Here is a 22,450-nt window from a genome sequence, read left to right as displayed (position 1 = left end):
GCTTTAAGCAGGGATTGGAGTTTGTAATGAACTTCTGGAATGGGATCACCCTAGCAGAGGTTTTAGGTGGAGAAGTCAGATAATTAGCAGAGACCTTCTGCTAGGTAGTCACTGTGATTCATAACAACAGCAGAGGAAACTTTGTCTGCAGGCAGGATGATTATGTCAGGATTCACTTTGAGGTTGCGTAAGGCTATTTTTTCTTCTACTAAAAGGCTGGTGTTCTGAGGAAGGGACCTGGAGAAGGATGGTTAGGCTAAGTTGGAAGTATGGAATTCCTGGAAGGTAACCAGCTGGTGGTTAGAGGATGTCAAATTAAACATCTTTTAGGCATCAATTTTCAACTTCAGTTTATTGGACAACCAGTTTCATCATTTTGCTATACCATCTTCAGGCCCCTGACAGATCTGTACAAATAATCTACCTCACTTGTGATCAAAACAGGGGCCAGCAATACTGGTACTAGTAGATATTTGTTACAGTGACCACTTCAACCATCACCTGCTGAAACTGGTTGCCCAATAAAATAAGGTTAAAAATTGACAGTTGAAATGTGTTTTTACATCCTCTATTGAACAGCAGAGTCCCGCAACCATCGCTAAAAAGATGGACATACAGAGAGTTGGTGGGAGGGAAGGAGGATCATGGTTGCATAGTGATATGAACTGGAAGAGGCAGGATTCAGTCTTGGAATTAGGGTGATTTCGGTTGGAGGGATTGGTGGCAAGGAAGTGCTTTCATTGCAGGGATTGGGAGAAGGAGAGCAGGTCTTTGACAAGTCCAGCTTGGTTAAATTTGGGTATATAGCTGAAGGTGAGGTCTTTAGATGGGACTGAAACTTCTTTGGAGATGAGGATTTTGGTGGAAAGGTTAACAACTGTGTTATGGGAATGTTTTGGCTTTGGATTTGTTGGAGAGTTGGAAGGGAGTTTTGGAGGATGTGGCAAGTTGAAAAGGTCTCCTATCTTTTTCACATGATCCTCCTCAACCCAGTGTACCACCTTCCTAGATCTTGACCTCCTACTCTCTGATGGCTCCATCCACACCTCAGTTGACATTAAACCACCAACAGTACCTGCATTTTTCCAGCTGTCATCCCTTTCACAACAAAAAATCCCTCCCATGCAGCCTGGCCACCAGGAGACTGCATATCTGCAGTGACAAGAGCTCCCTTGTTCAGTATGCTGAGGCTCTCACCAAGGCCTTCAAAGATGGGCACTATCTCCAGACCTAATCTGCAAATAGATCTCCCATGCCATTTCCCCTCACACTCCCCACCACCTCTAAGAACCAGCCATGAAGTGGTATCCCGTTCGTCATCCAGTACCACCACAACTGAACCACACCCTTTGCCAGGTCTTTGATTACTTGTCATATTGCCCTGAAATGAGGGACATCCTACCCTAGATAAATCCCACCCCTCTTAAAGTAGTGTTCCACTGCCCACCTCACCTGCACAACATCCTAGTCCATCGCTATGTCACTCCCAGTCCCAACCCCTTGCCACAAGGATCATATCCCTGTGGAAGACTCAGGTGCAAGACCTGCCAATCCAACCACCCAGCTCTATTCCAGTCCTATCACAGGTTTATGCTATCCCAACTGTGAAAGCAGCCATGTCATTTACCAGCTCCACTGCAATTATTGCAGAAGTTTTTATATTGGTATGACTTCCAACCAGCTGTCCACCAGGATGAATGGCCACTGCCAAACTGTGGTCAAGAGCAATGAAGACCACCCTGTGGCACAACATGTAACTCAACATAACACATTTGATTGCAATGGCTACTGCACTCCCTGAGCCGTCAGGATTCTTCCCTCCACCAACAGTATTTCTGAATTGTGCAGATGTGAATTATCCTTAAAATACATTCTCCACTCCTATAACTATCCTGGCTTCAGTCTACAGTAATGTACTTTCCCCTCACCCTCCACACATCTCATATTCCAACCTGTTTCTTTGCCACACTGCCAATGCATCTATCCACCTTTCCCCTCTCCTCTGCTCTTCTGCTCCCTTTTTCCCCATCTCCCTGCCCCACGACCTCCTGATGCTGCGTTTGTTGGCATTCTAGTTCCTGCCAACTCCACCAGACAACATTCATCTCTCTCCCCATCCATATACTACTATCACTTTCCCCTCCATGCCCCCTACATATTGCTTCTTGCATCCCACATCATAGTTACATTTCAGCCCAAGATACTGGAGTTAGTGGTTATGTGTGCATGAGGTGTGCTTGTTTGTGAGTATGAATGGTATGTGTTCTCTTTTGCTGATGAAGGCTGTAGCTGAAAGCTTTATGTAAGTGTCTGTTAATTGTGCCTGTCTTGCAGCTTACCGTGTCTCCATTACAGTAAGTAGCAGAGTGTCTCTTCCTACATTGTTGAGTTTCCATTGTTTGTTTTTAGAAACAACACATAGAACAGCATCTGCCACACATTAACTGTAACTGTGATTGTCACTCTGCTACTCATTTGATAACAGTGCCTAAGCAACCACAATGTTCGTATATATCATGTCAGATCATAAAATAACAAAACATACTGCCTCATATTCTGGAGTTGGCACATACAATTCTCAGTACCATCGCATAAGTACAAACCACAAGTTGCTTTTAGTTCTCATTCTCCATCTTCATCAGTGTAATTTAGTTCACCAAATCATACACATGCAAAACAACCTTCACTCCAGAGCAGACCAAATGGAATAGCTAGGAAATAGAATAAAACAGAATGCTATGTTTTCCTTCAAAAACAGCAAGGCATTGGTGTCAGCCATGTCTTCATTACTCACAGGTTGAAGCCACTTTTTCCCCGAAGATCTCAGGCAGAGAAACATATGTAGCAAATGCAGCACTGGATATGTGGTAGTTGATCAATGGACAGAGATGTAACCAAAAAAATTGCTCACAATAACACATATACAGGGTGTTACAAAAAGGTACTGCCAAACTTTCAGGAAACATTCCTCACACACAAAGAAAGAAAATATGTTATGTGGACATGTGTCCGGAAACGCTTACTTTCCATGTTAGAGCTCATTTTATTACTTCTCTTCAAATCACATTAATCATGGAATGGAAACACACAGCAACAGAACCTACCAGCATGACTTCAAACACTTTGTTACAGGAAATGTTCAAAATATCCTCCATTAGCGAGGATACATGCATCCACCCTCTGTCGCATGGAATCCCTGATGCGCTGATGCAGCCCTGGAGAATGGCGTATTGTATCACAGCCGTCCACAACACGAGCACGAAGAGTGTCTACATTTGGTACCGGGGTTGCGTAGACAAGAGCTTTCAAATGCCCCCATAAATGAAAGTCAAGAGGGCTGAGGTCAGGAGAGCATGGAGGCCATGGAATTGGTCCACCTCTACCAATCCATCGGTCACCGAATCTGTTGTTGGGAAGCGTACGAACACTTCGCCTGAAATGTGCAGGAGCTCCACCGTGCATGAACCACATGTTGTGTCGTTCTTGTAAAGGCACATGTTCTAGCAGCACAGGTAGAGTATCCCGTATGAAATCATGATAACGTGCTCCATTGAGCGGAGGTGGACGAAACTAAAATGTGCTCTAACATGGAAATTAAGCGTTTCCGGACACATGTCCACATAACATCTTTTCTTTATTTGTGTGTGAGGAATGTTTCCTGAAAGTTTGGCCGCACCTTTTGTAACACCCTGTGTAATAACAGACATGTAATATGGAAGGTGGCAATTTAGAACATACACCTTCCATAACTGAAGTCAAGGAATGTTATTTTGAAAAGATATCAGAGCGGATTATTTTACTTTGTTTTATTGACTTTTTGGATGTAACACACTTTGTAACTATTCTTAAACCCAACACAGTTAAATGAATTTTACTTTCCCACAGAAGTTTTCCATTCCAGTATTGCTTTTCTGAATTAATCTGTCATGTTACAACTGTCCAAGTTTACTAAAATGGTTCAAATGGCTCTAAACACTATGGGACTTAACATATGAGGTCATCAGTCCCCTGGACTTAGAACTACTTAAACCTAACTAACCTAAGGACTTCACACACATCCACGCCTGAGGCAGGATTCGAACCTGTGAACATAGCAGCAGCACAGTTCCAGACTGAAGTGCCTAGAACTGCTTGGCCACAGCAGCCAGCTCAAGTTTACTAATGTCACATCAAGTGATAGATAAAAGTTTATTTTCGTGTAACATAAAACACATAGAAAAATACGATATTTATAGTAGTAAACATTCAAAAATAAGTAATACAAGATGTGATTAATCTGCTGAAAGAAAACACTCAACTAACACATGCATAACTGGCTGTTTTTCTTGCCACATAGTGTTTTAACCCATACACACTGTAATCTACCCCTCCCACAATTTGGTGTTGTCACTACAATTGGTGATGGTAAGTTCTCTTTTTTCAAAAATACACGAGGAGTCAGATTTATAATAAATTATTTACTTATTTTCTTTTCTCATGTTGGCTCCAGTTCTTCACGTCTAGGGGCTGATTCTTGAAGCTGCAATTTTTGATATTATACATTCTCATGGTTCCAGTTGACATAATTAATTTTGAAGTAAGCCTGTGCAAATTTTTTGTTTTCACATTAATTTATTCTCTCACATTTTTCTGTGTCACATTGTCTTTTTCACGTTAACAAAACCAAAATTACATTGTTCTTCCAAAATACAAAAACATGTCCAGTCACATAAGAGGCATGCCCACTACTACTTCATTCTGCAGTAATAACAATATTGCAAAGGGTTTACAAATTGTCTTGACAAATGGATTTCTGTTAATTTATATTATTATTTTATAAATGAATCCAGAAATAAACATAAAAAATAGCACCAAATTGCGTTATTAATAACAGAAATTTTCAGTGTGCCAAATATTTTGAAATTTCAAATCTTTCTAAAAAAAATTAATTTCAACTGTACATTCTAAGCTAGTACATGACAATTGTAAAAAGGAAAATAAAGTAATTTCTTTTTATAGATTTTAGCTTGTAATATAACACATCATGTACAAAATCATAAGAATTTTTTTGGAAAAACTGCTGAGATAATAGTAACCTGTTCAAAATTCGAAAATATTTCTGGTATCAACTAGTTCTGTTGAGGAAAAGTAAAACAATATGTTTACAGTATTTTGTGACATACTATAAAGTTTTCCAAACAGCGTACAAAATGATACCGAAAGATAGAGTACAAATGTATAGAAGTATCTGATACATAACATATTACAATAAGAAAAATATCTGCTATAAAAGTCATAATTTATACATATATCAGGACATGCCATTCAGATTTTCAGATCTGTGGAACATTCTGTGACAAGACAAACAATTTGTACAAAGTCAAAACTACAACATTACAACAATAAACTATAGAAATAAGTGCAGAGATAATGTAAATTACTAGAATTACAAATAGCAAGTTTACACCTATAAAATCACATCTTCAAAATCTTCAAAAGAGAAGAGAAAAAATTCAGAGCCTAAATGTGCGACGAGTGAGCCGACTCGAAAAATTCACGACGACGGGTACAGACCAGAAGAATATACTCAGTCATGATTAGGAATATAACACAAAATCAATCAGCCGCATAGACGAGAGTATTTAAGCATATGTTGACTCTTGAAAGTATAACATAATGAAAAAATATTAGGGCCTAGGCTTACCCACGAATCCAAAAATGTTTTGACAATTCCAGTTCATAATCATATCAATAAGTTCAATCACATGTAAAGCATAATTATAAGAAGCATCTAGCCTTAATCTCTCCTTGAGTACATGCACACAGTCGCGATGAGCAGAGGTACCCAAAACAGAGTTAAGCATGAGTTTGCCAACAACTCAAGTTCCAATGAGATACAATATTGCAGTACTCAGGATAAATACAGATAACATGAGTCATAAACAGCTTTGAATGATGACATAATCGAGTAGACTGAGGACCAAAATCAGTGAGTGAAATCAGAAATGTATACATCTTGTTGTACTGTCCATACCAGTAAATGCCTTCCACACTGTTCGCTAATTGTTCATACGACCTAACTTATGTCCATAAAGGCCTAGAAGATTATTTAAAATTCATAAAAATGCATATGCTGAGTTAAAGTTACATAATGTATTGGGAAGTTAATCCCCCTATTTCTTAAAAAAAAACATACAGTTACGTGGATTAACACTGTCCATAGCAGTGATTGTTGTTCTATGCAAATAGTTCCATGAATTCTTCATACAGGATAATTTCTTGGCTAACAATTTACAAATCTCAGTCACAACACTGATGTAGTTGACAGATGCTTGAGTACATTACCAAGCAGCTATGATCTCTTGTAAGTCAACTGGACCAGCAAGGGTGTAGCCATGCAGAAGTGTGGGAATGGATCCACCCACATCTTTCAGTTTCCTCCCTAGATTTTCCTGTCTACCACTCATATCAAATCCTGCAACATTTTTTTGTGTACTAAGTATGCTGTTCAATACCTCCCTCAAATCACATGGCAAACGCTCTGCCTATTTATATTGCAAAAGCAAGTGTATAGGGTTTATGTCAGACTGGATTAAAAGGTGTTCACATATGAAACTTTAATAAACAGAGCTAAATGCAATGAAAAAAGAAGTAGTAAAGTGATACACACAGATATACAAAGATACTATTCCTGATTTTTACAGTACAGGATATGAAAATCCATTACTAGATATTCAATGGCATTGTTTCGTTTCAAAAGTGTAAAAGGATCTACTCATTTAGTATCATGGCATATACGTGTAGGAGTAATTTCACTACATAGAGGAAAATGCTTGTGTGGATTTTATACTGTGAACAACCACTTATATTGTACCGCACAAACACAATACATACATACATTAATGCGTGAAAAGAACACTGGTTGTTTCCTCCAAAGAACCTCACTCGCAAAGAGAATGTTCCAGTGTCCTGTTGACTATAGACTTGTCACTCCCACACAGCCCCCCCCCCCCCCTCTGAAATGCGGAGCACCCGGTATGGTGGGGTACTTAAACTTCACCTCTCGGCCTGCCCGAGTGCGGATAGTGTGGGTCTGGGTGCTGGGTGCTGCTTGATGATTCCGCTGCTGCATGAGGTCGCCTGGTGTGGAGCTCCAGTGGGTCACAGCTGTCTGGCTCTGCGGAAGGTGTGGGTTTGTTGCGAGTTGTGTCTGAAGTTGTTTGTGAGACTGCAGTCGGTGCTGTCATTGTCCAAGCGAGTTTTACCCGCTCAATGGAAACCTGGTCGACTTTCCCTGGAGGAGGATATCCATTGTGTGTGTGTCCCGTCCTAGCACTTGGTATGGTCCAGTGTATGGTGGCTGTAACAAATGATGTACCAGGTATGTGCGGAGCATGATGTGGGGACAAGTATCGAGGGACTTGTGTATGAACACTGGATGCGTGCCATGCTGAGACGTTGGGGCTGCACATAGCATCTCTGCCTGCTTCATCATTTGTTGCAAGAGGTGTGGTAGTTGTGTGTCACCTGGGAAAGGAACTGGTGCAAGGAATTCTGCTGGAACACGGAGTGGTTCTCCATATACCAACTCTGCTGAGGAACAACTGATGTCTGTTTTTAATGCGGTCCATAACCCTAGCTAAACCAATGGCAACGCTTGAGTCCATGAGTCCTTGTGGCACATCAGGGCGGCCTTTAAAGCTCGGTGCCACCTTTCCACCAAACCGTTGCTGGCCGGGTGGTAGCTAGTTGTCCGGTTTTGTTGGAAGCCGCAGAGTTTCGACAGTTGCTGGAACAGTGTCAACTCGAACTGGCATCCTTGATCAGTGGTAACAAAAAATGGGCACCCAAAATGAGCCACCCAAGTTTCCAAGAATGCCCGTGCAGTAGTCTCTGCAGAAATGTCCCTGATTGGTGTAGCCTCTGCCCACCGTGTGCAACGATCCACTGCCGTAAACAAGTACCTTCTGAAGGGGGGAGGGGTCCAACCAAGTCAATGTGTACATGCCAAAACGTGCCGTTGGGGTTGGGAATTGACCTACTGGAGTGTGAACATGGCGTCCCACTTTGCTACGTTGACACTGATAGCAGCTGCTGGCCCACTCCCATGTATCTTTCTTGATTGAAGGCCACACAAAACGACCCATCACTAACTTCAGTGAGGCACTGGTTCCCGGGTGTGCCAGGTTGTGAATGCTGTCGAATACCTTTTGTCGGAACTGGGGGGTGATGTATGGGCGTGGTCTAACCATGGAGGTGTTGCACCATACCTTAAATGTGCTGCAGTGGGCGTCCACAAGTTGTAAACGTAGGCCGGTGGATGGGTCCATCAACAAGGACTGCAGCTGCACATCTGAAGCCTGTGCCCTTGCCAATTCAGAATAATCCAACATTGGACTTATCCCATTAATATGTAAGAAATAGTCTGCCACAATGTTGTCGGCACCATGGATGTGACGCACGTCTGTCAAAAACTGGCATATAAACTCTATATGGCGGGCCTCGCGGGGGGAACATGAATCGCTGATTTTGTAGAAAGCTGCCACGAGAGGTTTATGGTCAGTGTACATGGTGAATTGCCTGCCCTCAACAAAAGGACGGAAGTGCCTGACACTTTCATACATTGTGAGGAGTTCCCTGTCGTATGCACTCCAACAAGTTTGTCTCATCTGTAGTTTTTGTGAGAAAAAACTTAATGGCTGCCAATGACCCTTCACTGTCTGTTGCAGTGCTGCACTGATTGCAACTTGGCTTGCATCCACTACTAGGGCTAGCTGAGCTCCTGGTGCAGGGTGTGCAAGCCCCACTGCATTGTGTGGCTGTTTTGCAGTGCCTTGAAAGCAGTGGGCGCTTGCCAATTTTGTTGTGCCCGGCCAAGGCATTGTTCAGTGGCGTCTGGATTGCTGCTGTTCCAGGGAGGTGGCGACGATAGAAATTTATCATCCCCAGGAATCATCAGAGATCGTGGTAGTTTTGAGTTCATGGTAGGGTACACAACAACTCCAGCTTCTCTGGCGGTGGGACAATGCCCTGACCTGACACTTTATAACCCAGGAAGGTTACCACGGGTCCCCCAAACATGCACTTGTCCTTGTTAAGTGTTATTCCATGAGCACTAAGCCTGCTTTGCACCTCGTTTACATGTTCCTGATGGTCAGAAACATTTCCCAAAAACACCATAATATCATCTAAATAGGCGAAACAATATGACAACCCTCTTAGCACGCTGTCTAGAAACTGTTGCCATGTTTGGGCAGCATTTTTCAGCCCGAATGGCATCACAAAAAATTCAAACAGCCCAAATGGGGTTGTCACTGCAGTCTTTGGAATGTCCTGCTCTGCCATTGGGATCTGATTATAAGCCTTACGGCAATCCAAAACACTGAATATGGTTGCCCCGGCCAGTCAATGGGTGAAATCGTGTATATTTGGCACAGGGTATCTGTCGGGAACAGTTCGGGCATTCAAAGCTCGATAATCACCGCATGGGTGCCATGACCCATTCTTTTTATGGGCGAGGTGCAGAGGAGAGGACCATGGACTGTTGGATGGCTGTATAGTTCCTTCCTGTAGCATCTAATTGAAAATGGTCTTGGTTTCCTGCAAGCGATCAGGTGCAAGCCTGCGAACACGTGAGGAGACTGGCGGGCCTGGAGTTGTACAGATGTGGTGCACCGTCTCATGCTTCACCCTGCTCTTTCTTGTTCCATGTTGTGGTTTGGGTGTCGCCTTTGCTGTTGAAACAGCAGGAGCCTGTTGTTGTGTCGTCAACTGTTTTGATGTCGTTTGAGCCATCTGCACGTCAGATTTCTTTGTCCCTATGGTGTCCTCCCAGGTGGGTGCGCTGAGGTTATCTACCCTTTGGCAAGCATGAGAGGTCGGACGTCCTTGTATTCCCGGAATAACCCATCCATTGGCAGAATGGATGAGTTGTGACTTGTGTAAATCTATGGACAATGCATGTTTTGCTAGGAAATCAGCACCTAGTATAGGTTGGTTGATATCAGCCATAATGAAGCTCCAGTTGCATTTTTCTGGTAGCCCAATGTCCACTGCCAGTGTTTTCTGTCCATATGTGTGGATGACTGAATCGTTGACTACTTTAAAAGTGGTCTCTTCAGCACGTTTGTCTGACGGGAAGAAATTTACAGGCAGAGTGCTAACATCTGAGCCGGTGTCAACCAAGAACATCCATCCTGTAGAGCGATCAGGAACGAAAAGTCTTTGTGAAGCTGTGTACCTTACAGCTGTGGGAGAAGCCAATCCGCATAAATTGGGCTCAAGCTGAAATGGGGGTGTTATCCTTCCATGTGTCTGTGAGTTTTAGGCGCAGTTGCTTGTTGTTACAGTCGGCTGTGCCTAAAGCAGGCTGTGGGATGCATTTTGGTGCGAGCACGGTACCTTACACTTCGTAGCCTGTGCGCCAAAATGCTGGTGGAACCAGCAATAACCATTGCCATTGTTTGTGTGATGTGGCGTGCACGTCAGCTCGCGATGATGCATGTGTGTGTCAGCTGCTGCAACATCGCGTGGCTCTAGCCGCTGCAGCTGGGCGGTCAGCTGATCTATGGCAGCGCAGAGAAATCAGAAATCTTTGGTCGTGGCCGGCGCTCGTTGTGCGGTTGTGGCAGCACAAGCTGGAGGCACTGCGTCAGTCGGTTCCAGCCATGCTCGGCTGGTGTCGTTGGCCGAGGTGGTTGCGGCAGCGGCCACTGTGGCGCGCGAGTCGAGCAGGGAGTGCGCTCTATCGGCCACTTGCAGCAATTCACCTAATGGCCGGCCCTCGTAAGCAATTAAGGTTAAGCACACCTGCGGAAGTAGTTGCTGTTGCCATATGTGCACAAGTAAAGTGTGTGAGAACACGGAAGGGTCCACCATAGCACATAAATGCCGGTAAAAGTCTGAAGGTGAGCTGTCACCACGTTTCTCGTGGTACAGGAGCTGTGTTATCCGCTGGTCCACAAGTTTTGTACAATGCAAAATTAAAGCCGTCTTGAGGGTGGCTTAGGCTTGTTGTGGTGGGGGTTGCACAATTATATCCGATACCACTGACGATGCACGTTGGTCCAGGTTGCATATCACTAGCTTGAACTGTTCAAAATCATCGATTATTTGTTGCTGCACGAAAATGTTCTCCATAATAGCGAACCAAATCTCCGGACATTCAGGAATGAAAGGTAGGGGCCGAATTTGTAACTGCGACATGGGTGGGTGATGATAACCAGCGGAAAATGTGAAACTCGTGGGAGCGGCACTGACATGAGTGATGAAAACGCGAGCACATTTGGGCTGACATCTGCGTGTCCTGCGGGCTCGTTGTGCGAGGCAATATCCTGTGGCGGCGGCATGGGACCCGCCGACACACGCAGCATGGTTGGAAACCTAACGTCATAGACGAAGTCGGTTTGAGATGTAGGAATCCACGGCACTGTGAACTGAGGGGTTTGCTGCATTGTGTCGAGCTCCTTCTTGATATTCTGGATGACACCGTCGATGTCGCAGAAGAGGTTCTGTGCATATGACATGTCGATACGTGACGTCGCGGAAAATATCTAAAGAAACTTGTCTACTGTCACACCACTTAGTTACGGAGTCACCACTTACGTAGGAGTAATTTCACTACATAAAGGAAAACGCTTGTGTGGATTTTATACTGTGAACGACCACTTTTATTGTACCGCACAAACACAATATATACATACGTTAACGCGTGAAACGAACACTGGTTGTTTCCACCAAAGAACCTCGCTTGCAAAGAGAATGTTTCAGTGTCCTGTCGACTATCGACTTGTCACTCCCACATACCTATCAAATTCTAAAGCACAAATCTGTTACAAAACATTATCATATAGTTGTATGAACCTGCTAATACAGTGTGTCATAGATTTAAACTCAGTCAATAGATATGACAGAACTTTAGAAATCACTTCATCTTACAAATTCATGCCTGACAAACAAAACACAATTATATTGTCATATGAATCTGCAAATATAGTGTATATTTTCTTCCAGACTAGGGATAATTATGCATCCATGTTCAAATGTCTTATCTTCTGTACTAAAAGTTAACAGTACTTGAGATTTTAACAATTTGCTTTGTTTACCAGTAGCTATTCTTATCTTTACATGTGCAATGGACACTTCCACGAAATTCTTGCTATACTTGATCTTGTCTCTAAATTATTCAGATATACTGCAAATTGGGCTACCTGTATTAGTCAGTTACATTCCTGCTGATCAGTCTTAATTTTAATGTAAGGACAACCAATATCTGAATCATCTTCCTGTTGTCAGACACTTCATGCAAAAGATCACTTTCAATTTCATCAAATGCTACACCCACATTGTCTTTACAGAGTTTATCAACTTTACTGGTATCATAGAATTGCTTTTTTTACTCGTGTTATCAGGTAAAGATTAAACATGATGAATGGATACCGTGGCACAATTAACATCACTTGTTACAGAAGGAACACAAAACATATTACAGTCAAAATTACACTTCCTACTTAGATCTTCTTTCACTTCATTCCACCAATTGGGATACAAATTCTGAATAACCATAGATAATTTATTCCAGAATGCGCATTTATCTATGATATCATCAATCTGGTCCCAAACAAACTTTAAAAAGTTTTCATCTTTATTCTCTAGGCTCGCAGATAACTCCCCTTTACTGTTTTGATTAGTACTCTGCACGACATTAATGAAAAACTGCGTTGACTGGACTGGTATTCCATGACTCTCACTTATAATATCAGAGACATCACTTACTTACCTACATTGTCAACATCATTCACAAATAACTCTGAAACTTCATCATTTTTGAACTCTACAAATACCTGATACTCATCATTATGATATTCTTCCAAAACCACCTCATCACAACATCACTATCTATTCAAGTCTCATCTCCATCGAAGTCACTTACCTCACCTACATTCATCTGCAATAAGCTACCAGTCTCAGACTAACCAATCTCAGTTATTTTGGAAAAAATGACATTTTGTCTGTGGAGTGGGTGACTGATGTTCAGTGCATGCCACCTTTAGAATCTGACGATGGACAATGTATAGCCGAAACCGGTTATGACTGTGTCCATAAACATGTGATTGCATTTATAAATTAACAAAAAATTTTACAATCTCAGTTATTTCTATCATTCCAAATATTATATATCTAAAAATACAGATGATGTGACTTACCAAATGAAAGTGCTGGCAGGTCGATAGACACACAAACAAACACAAACATACACACGAAATTCAAGCTTTCGCAACAAACTGTTGCCTCATCAGGAAAGAGGGAAGGAGAGGGAAAGAGGAAAGGATGTGGGTTTTAAGGGAGAGGGTAAGGAGTCATTCCAATCCCGGGAGCGGAAAGACTTACCTTAGTGGGAAAAAAGGACAGGTATACACTCACACACACACACATGTCCATCCGCACATACACAGACACAAGCAGACATTTGTAAAGGCAAAGAGTTTGGGCAGAGATGTCAGTCGGGCGGAAGTAAAGAGGCAAAGATGTTGTTGAATGACAGGTGAGGTATGAGCAGCGGCAAATTGAAATTAGTGGAGATTGAGGCCTGGCAGATAACGAGAAGAGAGGATATACTGAAGGGCAAGTTCCCATCTCCGGAGTTCTGACAGGTTGGTGTTAGTGGGAAGTATCCAGATAACCCGGACGGTGTAACACTGTGCCAAGATGTGCTGGCCGTGCATCAAGGCATGTTTAGCCACAGGGTGATCCTCATTACCAACAAACACTGTCTGCCTGTGTCCCTTCATGCGAATGGACAGTTTGTTGCTGGTCATTCCCACATAGAAAGCTTCACAGTGTAGGCAGGTCAGTTGGTAAATCACGTGGGTGCTTTCACACGTGGCTCTGCCTTTGATTGTGTACACCTTCCGGGTTACAGGACTAGAGTAAGTGGTGGTGGGAGGGTGCATGGGACAGGTTTTACATCGGGGGTGGTTACAAGGGTAGGAGCCAGAGGATAGGGAAGGTGGTTTGGGGATTTCATAGGGATGAACTAAGAGGTTACGCAGGTTAGGTGGATGGCAGAAAGACACTCTTGGTGGAGTGGGGAGGATTTCATGAAGGATGGATCTCATTTCAGGGCAGGATTTGAGGAAGTCGTGTCCCCGCTGGCCCGATGTGCATAGATTTACTAATCATTAACCTATAAAAAAATTAGTCACCATCACATAATTACTATTCAAATCAAAATTAAGGAGATGGAAGTTGTACCAAATCAAAGCCCCACTTCTCTGCTCAACTCTGAGCACTACTCTCATTCAAACAGAAAATTAAATTCTCACAAAATGCTACCAAATAGTTGACCTATCAGAATATTCACATCAGTCTAGCATCACAGTTATCAGTTAACCATCAAAATTACTGTTCATCATTCCAGAATTACCACTTTAAGCTCATAATTCCTCATAACACAAATACAAGTATTCAGATAGCCTACAGATCCAATGATGTGGCATTACAGGTCTTGTACCTCACTAAAATATTACTCTCTCTTTTAAATTCTGCTGCAGTGTCATGAATTGCATAATCTAAACAGTACCCAATGTTGTCTAGTTCAAAAATAGATTATCAATACAGTTACACAACATTTGTTTCTATGCAGTCATCTTTTTCATTAATCATATCTGTCAGCTCCATTATTTTACTTACCTTTCTTACCTTGTTAGCTACTGGAGGGCATTCTCAAAAAATATCCCTGCTGCAGAGACAGGCTCCCTAACCATTAAGACCCTAACATTATTCATTATTTTATTATTTCATTATTGTTTCATTATTTAATAAATTAATACCTGCTCTGCTTATCCAATGCAGAATTGATTCTACAGAAAAACACTCCACAGTAACAGATCCTTATGCTAAGGCAAACTTAACTCTCATTACCAATGAGACACAATTAACATTAAACTATTACTTCACTGTATTCCATCAAATTGCTTAATATTCTAACCTGAATGGCGATATACATACAACTCTTTCTTTTTCTTTCCACACACGTTACTCCAGGCAACTATGTTTCAAGTTGCAATTCCTTAATATTAGAAAAGGCTGTACCATGACACACTTCTATAGGTAGATAGTTATCTCCATATACTGATTGCACTGAACACAAACACTTCTATTATATCACAATTAATATTAAGATCTCATATTTAAGATTGTTTTTACTGCATATGCATTATCTCCACATAATGAATACAACACAGAATGTTGAATGTTGCACAAGAAATTAGTACCACATATTACATCAATGCTGAGATTTTTAATCATCAATAAATTGCATTCCAACAGCTGTCCTGCCAATTCCACAGTTAGAGGTACCTCTTGTTAAACCCTCTTTGATAGCTTACCAGTATCACCAATAATTTTTATTCTGGAAACATGCAACACCACTATAACCTCTGTGTTCTTAATGGAATCAACAAATGCCTGTGAAATGCCATTCAAGTCAATACCACTGTCCAGTAAACACTTAACATGTATCCCTTCTACCCTTGCTGTTATTATAGGGTGCCACACTTCCTTTTTACTTACCATATGATCTTCATACAACAAATCCTCATTCATCCTTTCCCTGGGAAAACTATCATCCTGCTTACCAAAATGATTATCAGAAACAATCAAATGACAGATAGCATGGTCCTCTTCCTCATTACCAATTATAAATTCAAATACCTCATTCTCATCACTACTGGATTTGTCATTGCTATCATCATTACAACTACAGTTGGAATCAGACCCATTGTCACTTACACTATGCTTTAGATTTTGTACCTCTTCCACTTTTTGCTATATTTCAGTTAATTTTGAATCTACATTTTTATTTCCTTTTACCAGTTTTTCCTCTACCACTACTGCATGCTTGGTTTCTATCTCTGTTTCTAGATCATTTTTAATCTAATCGATTTGGTTCTCAAGTTTAACCCTATTTTCAGCACAAAATTTCAGCTTTGACTTCATATTTATGTTGTTTTTCAGAAGCCTCCACCCTCCTACTATAGTCATCACAAAGCTTCTTTCTCTCTTCTACAAATTTACTAATCATCTATGTTACTTTCTCATTAGTGTTATGCTCTGGTGTCCTTATTCTTTCATCACAATCTTTAGCTATCACCTCAACCTTCTTATTTAATTCTGAAAGATTAGAGCTGACTACCTTAATCTCCTTTTTAATTTCTTTCTTCAGTTCATCCTTCAAGCTAACCATGTCAGTTCTAATGCTATCAGTTTTGTTTTCCACCCTGATAATGTCTTTTTTCACACTACTAATGTCTTCTTTCAAGCTACGAAAATCTTCTTTTGTACACATGTTACTCATAATTTGCATTAACATCACTTTCACTGTTCCATCTGCCATAACCTTTTGCCACTGCTGATTTTTGCTGCTGGGTTCCTCCTCCTTAACCTTAATGATTTCATCCACTTCAGTACTGTTTTTGTCCATTTCACTCACATCACCATACAATGTATATGATGCTTCCATCTACAATAGGACTTTCGTCCCCATCATTCAAAGTTACATTCATGTCTGGTTTATAATTGTCTACAGAACCCATCCCACTTGGGTCTTTCTGTTCATTTAACAACTTAACCTCTACAGCTTTGTTCTCAGCAACACTGTCTTGTTTGTTAAAGTCACTCATTATGTATCACTTAATACAAAACAGTTTTGTGGTTGTCATCTGGATCAAATGGCTCTGAGCACTATGGTACTTAACATCTGAGGCCATCAGTCCCCTAGAACTTAGAACTACTTAAACCTAACTAACCTAAGGACATCACACACATCCATGCCCGAGGCAGGATTTGAACCTGCGACCATAGCAGTCGCGCGGTTCCAGACTGAAGCACCTAGAACCGCTCAGCCACACTGGCTGACGATTGTCATCTGGATCTGCACGGCTGAGGCAAGTTGTAATTCTCTCGGCAAGGCATCTTGTTTATCTCCGGTCAGCTGTGTCCACCTGTGTGCTGATTTGCTGCTCCTGTACTCAGTGGCTGCCTCCATAGAACCGGCTCGCTGATTGACTACTGTCCTACTGTGGCTATGTAACCCCAGCACTGACTGGCTGCAGCATCTCTTCCATTTAAATCCCTGTCATCTGCTCGAGTTCACACTTCATGTCAAATTTCATGAGTTTTAGTTTATTTTACCCACATACAATAGTCCTCACATTGGGGCAGCACCTTATGTATTTCGTCATTTGGTGTCCTTGGTGTCAACATACTGCATTGTGATACTGGCTGAAAACTAGAGTGTGGAAGTACAATACTGACTACTTTAAATAATGTAACCAACTGACACACAATTGCATTTCACAGTCTTTTACTTTCACTGTTCTCAGCCCCCCAATATTACACAGTTTTATGGCCATTACACTATTGTTTTAACTTTTCATAAGCCTCATTAATAGGATGCTGGCTAACATCCACATACTGCTACAATAGTTTCCTGTCAAACATCTACGAGCAGTAAAAACCTAACCACAAAGTTCACAGTTCTTGAAGAATAGAAAGGTATGTATGGAGCAGACACTGTCATTGTTGCAACACATGGCCTAATTGTGTAATACTTATTTCACAGTTAAGTTGAAGCATTGTTTTTCTAACCAATACAGGTTTGTCATCTGAAACTCGGCCGTGGACTGACTATCTCATGACCAAAAATCGGAACCTTATATATCATCACAATAATAGGTACTGAAACTACACATTGTTCAAAGTTAAATTTACAGAAATTACAATTAAAACATAACTCATTAAATTAACTCAATACATCGAAAAATTCTACTACAAGAGTTAGGCCAAATTATTTGTTTGAATCATGAGCTTAACAAATATAAGGACGCAAACAATACTTTGGACAAAACTGTTAATTACTTTGGAGTTAATTAAGAGCTGGCTTTGCTAACATGTTTTCGAATAGAGCCAAATAGATCCTTTAAGAATACTGTTAGTTGCTCCTCCAAATGTTTATACTTAGTACAGAATTTATATTTATTTATAGTTCAACAACAGAATTTAAGTTATGAAACAATTACTGATTTCATCCTATGATAAAAGATACTATTGGTATTTTGTTTTGTCACTACTATTGCCAATGGTGAGGTCTCTTTTTTTCAAAAATATGAGAGGGGTTAGATTTACAATAAACTTTTTACTTATCATCTTTTCCCATAGTTGGCTCCAGTTCTTCACATCTAGAGGCTGATTCTTGAAGCTGAAAGACATCATAAGTTCTCACGGTTCCCATCGACATAATTAATTTCAAAGTAAGCCTGTGCAGGTCTTTTGTTTTCATGATAATTTATTCTCTCAGATTTTTCTATATCACACTGTCTTTTGAATTTTCACATTAACACATTTTTTTCCAAAGTACAAAAATATGTCCAGTCACATCAGAGGTTTACCCACTACTACTTCACTCTGCAGTAATAACAATATTGCAGATGGTTTACAAATTTTCTTGACAAATGGATTTCTATTAATTTATATTATTGTTTTATAAGTGAATACAGAAATAAACATAGGAAATAGTAGCAAATTGCTTAACTAATAATAGAAATTTTAAGTGTGCCAAATATTTTGTAATTCCAAACTTATCTAAAAAAAAAATAATTTCAACTGCATGTTCAGAGCTAGTACATATCAATTGTAAAACGAAAAATAAAGTAATTTCTTATTATAAATTTTAGCTTGTAACTATAACGCATCATATAAAAAGATCATATGACATGTTTTCAGAAAAACAGCTGAGATAACATTAACCTGTTTAAAATTTGAAAGCATTTCTGGTATTGACCAGTTCTTTTGAGGATAATTAATGCCACAGGAAGGTGTCCCTTTACAACATGCATGGTGACAGATTGGTGTAACAGCTGATGTTTACATCTGCCACCAGTTGAGACAGTTTGGGCTAGTATACATGCTCTTAATGTTGCTGCAGTTATTCCACTGCAGTACAGCACTTAGTCTGACTGCAGTCAGTAGTACTGTTTGGCAGTCAGCTGGGTGGATGATGTTGATGGCATCTCAGCTGCCCAGAAGAATGTGGAAAGTGAAATAGGACAACTGTGTGGCTCTATTGTGCATCAGTGTAACCCCATCAGTTGCAGGTACCCCATGCATAGCTTCAGCTTCATGTGTCTTGGCCATTTGTGGCAGCAGACATGACAAGATAGAGGAAAAATCACATAATGCCATCTTCCCACATCTCTACTCCTATAGCAACTTGGTACAAATGCGTGCACGCTAAAACCAGACTAAGTACAGCACAGCAATGCTCCTACAATCTCTATTACAATCCTTGCAAGTGTACAAAGTCAAATACCAAAAGAAAGAAAAAAGCTTCCAATGTTTGCAGAATGGACAATCTACTTCACCAATACTGCTAAACATACAACATACTAACACAAACAGTGAAAACAACAGAGAAATCACTGTTCATAGAAACTGATAGCCTTTCATTTTCTGAGTACCACTCAGTATTCTTCTGGCCTATATCACGCTCAGTTGCCTCACCATCTTCCTCTGGCACTTGTTCCATTACATAATATTTATGGATGTTATCAACATGCTCTCTTCCTCAAATTCTTGCGGATCGTATATTTCCCAGTTCCAGGACATCTGTATAACTAATTTCAATAATCTTATAAGGACCTTTGCAGACGTAATAGTATTTATGAATGTTATGATTTGCCTTCTTGGTCTGAATGTGTCTCCTGGTGAAAACAAGATCTCCCTTCCAATAAGTGTCATAGTACTCCATGCAAATTAGAAAATATGAAGAAAACAATTTATAAAGTTTTGAAACTTTGGGACAATACTCATAGGGGATATAATAATAGTAAGAAACAGAATAGTTCTCTCCTCTATTGCGTAGGCATCCCCTAACCCCTTAATTCATTTATTTTTAAACATTTTTTTTAATGTTTGCAAAAAACAAAATAGTTCTTTTTTAGAAGATATCTACCATGACAAAAAATATTTCTAGCAAAATTCTGCTTAAAGAAGGTCATATGCATGCTTTAGTCAAGATGTCAATATGGAATATGCATATATGTATAATTCACAAAGTGCATATGAAATGAGGGAAATTAGATGTGTAAATAAAAAATCTTTACAGAAGTTTGGAGTCCGCATTGCAGTCTGAGACACAGAATGATATATATTGTGTAGACAATAACTTTTATGATACTTTCTGTAATAATTTCAATGTAACATGTCCAATTAATTTCAAAAAGAAATGTGCCCAAAACTGTGAATGACTGCCTTCAGAAGTGAAACAACTGAAGAAGAAAATGTTTACTACTAGTATATACAGAGTTCCTAGAGACAACAGTTTAATTCTGGTTCTAAGCAAAGTATTAGAAAATATTATTGCACTAAGATTAGAAAACCCTATTTTTTTAAAAAAGTGTTACAAGAAATACACCATGGTTTCAGGGACATCACAGAAAACCTAAATCAATTTATGCAATGAGGACAATGGCACAATTTCTCAATTATGAGGGAATGAGAATTATCAAATATCTACTACCTACATCTACATCTATACTCTGTAAACCACCATAAGGTGCATGGCAGAAGGTATGCTTTAGTGTACCCATACCACACATAGTGTGGGACTGATTAGGTCGACACCAGCATCGATATGCATTCGTCTTTGGACTCTGAGCATCATCTTTGGACTGTGGGCATTGTCTTTGGGTTGTTCCGCCATGTTCAGTTCTTTGTGAGCCTAGCATGTGCTCAGGTGAATAACGGAACTATTGCAAAATGAGTGTTGTTTGGTGTAACCAACCCGAACGTCTCCCTCATTGATGACCCCGAGTTGTAATGTCTTCCATTTTCGCCATTTTACTGTGTCTGTGACCTTCGCATTGGTTATTTTGGCATGTATTACACGACACAGCATTCGAACAATGACTTTGGCCCAGTGCCTAACACCAGATTTTGTGATTGACGTGCATCATGTTGCAGGCAATGTACACTCACCAGGACTGCAACACGATGCCTCTCACTCGACGATTCTGCTGATTTCGCCAGACGTTTTCGAGCCTGCAACAATAAGTGAGGTTAGGAGTGCACATGACTCCGGCTATCAAACACCTTTGTTCCCGCCACATGTGCCCTCCCTCATTGACTGTGCAGTTAGCTCTTATGGAGCTCCATGCAGTGCAAATGCTTCGTCGGACAACCTACTACCGCCAAGACAACGGTTTGCCACGCCGCAATCCATGCAGTACCACGCAGATACCTGCCATGTGGCTGGAACTGCTTCATTCACAGATCTACCTCCTCAGTATCTGACCATGCCCTTGCCTGCCTCGGTCCAGCATCAGCACATGCCTTCCTACTTCGATACCTCGTCCTGCAACAGGAACAGTTACTTATCTGTGCCTGACCTCCACCTCCGTCCCACTACTATACCTCAGTGTTTTATGCCATGACATTCACCCTATCCGCACACTGTTTTGAGTGGAGTGACTATGAACAGTGAACATTCACACATTCCGTCCCACGTTCAACATCATTTCCCACACTGTGCTTCTAGACAGCTTGCACCTCCGCAGCCTACCTGCAAAACAGTTCGCCCCGGCTCTAATCATATGTTGAGCTTTCCACGGACTAACACGTGTTCTCAAACTTTGAACTTTTTCTCACCTGTCGCCCCCATGCCTGCTCCAGATGAGTTGCCACTATCGGTCTTCTGTGATGCATCAATCCAATCACACCCGCAATGTGTTGAGGTTCCACAACCACAATTGACACATTACAGTGTCTCACCCGCGTTGGCCTTCCTCATCGTGACAGACAGCACTCAACCACAACGTGCCACCTTCACACTACCACCCAAACAGCCGTCATTGCCACATCCCCTGGAGGCACACTCTCCTGGAATACTACAGCAACAACAGCTCGATTCAGGCAGTGTCACGACAAACTAATCTCAACCCGTTATTCTGAACATTCTACAATGCTTACCGATGCTGCCGCCGTTTAATCCCAACAGGCTACAACCTGGTTCAAAATTGTGGACGAAGTGTTCGACTATTACAAACTCAACGAGTCAACCATGCTTCTGTGCCTCATCACCCACCTGCACAACCAGGAGGACTTGATTGCTGACCTGGTCGACGCCCCGGACTCGTCTACCCGATACACTCTAGCCAAAAAGACAGTTCTACGTTGGCTTGCACGCTCAACTGAGGCAGCAATACGGTAAGTGCTCCACATTGAGCAAACCTTCCTAGCTCTGTAGACAGCTACTTGCCCTTGTCAGTGCTGATCTATTCTCTGACACAACTCTCCTAGCCATCTGGTCAGGTAAACTATCTCCTCACATCCTCTTTGCTCTGGCTCAAAGGTCTTCCAAACCTGTTGAGCAAAGAATGACAATTGCTGACAAGCTACACAATGCATCACTGCT

General features: G+C 41.2%; 1 protein-coding gene across 1 annotated transcript in view; it reads left to right on the top strand.

The window, feature by feature from the left end:
- LOC124775104 (esterase FE4-like) overlaps positions 1–22,450 on the top strand; it is a 383,368-nt gene that overhangs the window by 286,913 nt on the left and 74,005 nt on the right. The gene's annotated exons all lie outside the window — the stretch shown is intronic.

This window comes from Schistocerca piceifrons, chromosome 2 (genome assembly GCF_021461385.2).
Source record: "Schistocerca piceifrons isolate TAMUIC-IGC-003096 chromosome 2, iqSchPice1.1, whole genome shotgun sequence".
Lineage (NCBI taxonomy): Eukaryota > Metazoa > Arthropoda > Insecta > Orthoptera > Acrididae > Schistocerca > Schistocerca piceifrons.
The sequence above is the reverse complement of the archived record's forward strand: the minus strand, read 5'-3'. Positions and strand labels throughout refer to the sequence as shown.